General features: G+C 40.8%; 1 long non-coding RNA gene across 1 annotated transcript; it reads left to right on the plus strand.

Annotated features, from left to right (window-relative positions):
• The first annotated feature begins 1,656 nt into the window (after positions 1 to 1,656).
• LOC125722748 (uncharacterized) lies at positions 1,657 to 2,604 on the plus strand. The gene is made up of 3 exons (XR_007386570.1): positions 1,657 to 1,954; positions 2,327 to 2,373; positions 2,530 to 2,604. It is a non-coding gene; the product is annotated as an uncharacterized LOC125722748 (long non-coding RNA).
• Positions 2,605 to 4,302: the final 1,698 nt, after the last annotated feature.

The raw sequence follows: 4,302 nt of genomic DNA on the forward strand, positions 1-4,302 counted from the left end.
ATCATATAATTTTTATTTAGGTATTATGTAGGTGCAGTTAATGTATAGTGTTACCGGATATATACTAATAATCAGTAATACAATAAAAAGAGAAAAGAATGTCAGCTGTTCTCCAAGAAGTTACTGATTTCTTGGATGGCTAGAAGAACATCGATTCAGGATTTGAGGATCTGTATTTTCCATTGTTATTCTCAAAGGGCTGTCATCATGACTATTTTGCTTTTCAGGTAAAGACTCCAACAGCAGGACAGTGGTACAGCAGCCTGTGTCTGACACATTGCAGCCAGGAGACTCTGTGAGCCTGCAGTGTACGATAGAGACTGGGAGCTGTGCAGGAGAACACAGTGTTTACTGGTTCAGACATGGATCAGGAGAATCCCTTCCTGGAGTCATTTACAGCCACGGAAACAGCAGTGATGAGTGTGAGAAGAGCCCTGAGGCTGGATCTCCTACACGGAGCTGCGTCTACAGCCTCCCCAAGGGGAACCTCAGCCTCTCCGATGCTGGGACTTACTACTGCGCCGTGGCCATGTGTGGGGAGATGCTGTTTGGGAACGGCACACAGCTGGATATAGATGGTAACACCCAGTGAGGGGAGATGCTGTTTGGGAACAGCACACAGCTGGATATAGATGGTAACACCCAGTGTGGGGAGATGCTGTTTGGGAACGGCACACAGCTGGATATAGATGGTAACACCCAGTGAGGGGAGATGCTGTTTGGAAATGGAACACAGCTGGATATAGATGGTAACACCCAGTGAGGGGAGATGCTGTTTGGGAACGGCACACAGCTGGATATAGACGGTAACACCCAGCGTGGGGAGATGCTGTTTGGGAACGGCACAGAGCTGGATATAGATGGTAACACCCAGTGAGGGGAGATGCTGTTTGGGAACGGAACACAGCTGGATATAGATGGTAACACCCAGTGAGGGGAGATGCTGTTTGGAAATGGAACACAGCTGGATATAGATGGTAACACCCAGTGAGGGGAGATGCTGTTTGGAAATGGAACACAGCTGGATATAGATGGTAACACCCAGTGAGGGGAGATGCTGTTTGGGAACGGCACAGAGCTGGATATAGATGGTAGCACCCAGTGTGGAGAGTACATCTGCTTCAAAGTTTTATTTAGCTTATTCTGCTATTAAGACATTTATTTCTTATTTTAATGTATTGAATTTTCTAATTTAAGTGCTTAAATTTAATTACACAGATGTTAATTTAATAATTATTTCAAATATTAATAGAAATTGTTAAAATGCAAAATACTAGAAGTTCATGTTAAAAATGGACTATTTACAAAACAACTGCTGTAATGTATTATAGATTTTATCTTTAACTAATGTAATGTAAGCAAATGGGAAATGTGTCTCTATATCATTATGCTGAAATCTATCTCTTTGTTACAGGCTTTCAGAAGCTGCTGGATCCTCTTCACTCTGGCTTGCTGATAGTTTTATCTTGCAGCATTATTCTGAACGTTGCTCTCATTTGTATAAGATGTAAACTGACCTGTACACACTGTGCAGGTACGCTGCCCGGCTTTATGCACTCAGACGAAGGACAAAATGTAGATTTTCACAAATTATAGAAATATAAAATTGTTTTATGATAGATAAAATGTTCATATTAAAACCACTCTTGCAGGTTGTCATGCCCGGCTCGTCCGCTCCTCCTGTGTGCCACGCCCCCTGCTTACCCACGTGTGTTTCCCGGATCGTACCCAGCTGTGTCCGTTTGCTTTCAATCAGTCTTGTGTATTTAAGTCCTGGTCTCCCCAGTTTTCCTTGTCTGTCATTGATGTTCGTTGGCGTGAGTAGATGTTCCCCGTATCTGTTTCCTGTCCACGAATAAATCCCCAGTATTTCCCGACTTTGCCTACTTGCCTGTTCCTGCTCGCCTGCCGACCCGCACGATCGCTGCTTCGCCCGACCGCGGTCGTGACACAGGTAACCCAGTTTAAAAATCCATTATTAAATCTCACCTTATTTACATAAACCTTTTTCTACTGTAAGATTAACATTTTTGTATTATATCTTTCATATTTTGCAAAATCTATTGAAATATACATGTTGCAATAAGTTGCATATCAATAACTTTTATTACCAAGATCTCCTTTATAGCAATTTTATTATATATGATATCTGAGAACAAATAACACATATCCAAACATGCACACTTAAATTGACAGAAGTCATTTTTACTTTCATTTTTGAGACAAAAAGGATGTTGATGGCTTGAAAATTCGGAATGTTATCTGACCACTGTATGATACCGCGTGAAATTAAATAATATATTGATGTGTTATATATTTTAAACAGATGAAAAGAACAGTGATATATCAAAAGTGGAATGGTCACGCAAGCAAGTATGTAATAAATATTTCAAATTACAAATCGTCAGTAAAACAAATGAACCTCAGACTGATTTCCATCCTGGGATCAGCATTTTAAGTGCTATTTGTGAAAATAAGTAATAGCAAACCAATTTGATCCATCCAATTCTGCCATCTTTGTCTCCACAGTGCAATGACGAGGACACACTGAATTACGCTGCCCTGAACCTTAAGAAGCCAAAACCCAGGAGACAGAAGAAAGACAGGAATAATGACACTCTGTATTCTGACCTCCGCTACAGAGATTATGAATAAAGATGCTTCTCATTCATGTCAGTCACACAGAGTGTTCAGGGTATAGCTTTAATAATGTTCAGAAGGAGGGCAGGGGAGCCAGTGCTTCTGAGACTGAATCACAGGATTTTACGGAGTTTGGTGTCAGTGTGTTTGGGGCGCATTTTTACTGGAAGTGCAAATGTTCAAGCCAGACTGGGGGCTGAGGGAGGGGGAGAGGGGAGCCACAGAGATTATTTCTTCATGGCATGGGGGGAATAAGCGGCTTTAATGTTGTGGAAAGGCTGAGTTGTTGCAATCAGTTCTTTGATGTGACACATGCTTACTTGTCTCCCTTGTGTACCATGCTGAATGGTTTGGGGCAAACGCACAGGGACTGATCGATTATATTAAACAGATGAAAGAAACTGAATGAAAATTTCAAGTGTTCTTAAATTACGTTTTTCATTTAATGTTGTGTACTGTATGTATTTTTGAGTATATACATGTACCTGTATATGTACCTGTATATATACCTGTGTCGTTAATAACGATGTGGATAATTAAGAAAGAGGAGTTTTGTTTCTTGCTCCCTGTCCTGTTACTTGGCTCACAAACATACACACACATAGACACACACACACACACGCACACAAACATACACACACAGATACACACAAACACACATGCACACACACACACACACACACAAACATACACACACATAGACACACACACAAACACACACACACACACATACATACACATAGACACACACACAAACACACACAAACACAGACACAGAAACACACACATGCACACACACACAAACATACACACACATGCACACACATACACACACATACACACACACACAAACATACACACACACACAAACATACACATGCACACACACTCACACACACACTGCTACGGCTCTGTAAGAACACTAGCATGCTCTTTTGTGTGAGTGGGGTGGGGGGTGTTAAATAAGATGAAAATGACAATGGCTGTACTTTTGTTATGCCAGTTGTGTTTCTATCGTCATTGTATCATATTCCACAAGCTTTTTATTCTACAAGATGTACAAGCCAGTCAGTGTATTCAGTGGGGTGTTCAGGAGTCATTAGGTTCTGAAAAATGTCTTGCATTTAAAACATAATGTACTTTTGAATACTTAAGTATTTTTAGATGCAAATACTCCAGTACTTTAACTGAAGTAAAAAATTAACTGAAAAGCTTTGAGTATTATTTGACGAGGAGTATCTATACTTAACTCAAGTAGTGAAGTTGTGTACTTTGTCCACCTCTGTCCAAAAGTGACATACAGCTGTAAGCTGTTTTGGTTTGTTTGTCTGCTGAGTGCTTCTCTGCAGTGCTGCAGATGTTTCCACTGGTTAGATGCAGCTCAGGAAGACTGACCCACTGACTGCACTGTGCTGGGCTCACTTTGCAAAGAGTAAAAACTACACAGAGAGAACAATACCTGCTGCTTGTAAGACCCTGTTTCCTCTCTACCTCACCCAGGTCACGCTTTGAAGTATTCAGCCTAAGTTATTTTATCCAAACAAGCCACCATTATTATTCATGCAGCTGAACATTTGACTGGAGCACATGATTGCTACATATCACTACCCTGTACATGGAACAGAATGTACAGCTTTCACAACAGAACAAAATTCTCATCAG

The sequence above is a fragment of the Brienomyrus brachyistius genome, unplaced genomic scaffold (assembly GCF_023856365.1).
Source record: "Brienomyrus brachyistius isolate T26 unplaced genomic scaffold, BBRACH_0.4 scaffold41, whole genome shotgun sequence".
Classification (NCBI taxonomy): Eukaryota; Metazoa; Chordata; class Actinopteri; order Osteoglossiformes; family Mormyridae; genus Brienomyrus; species Brienomyrus brachyistius.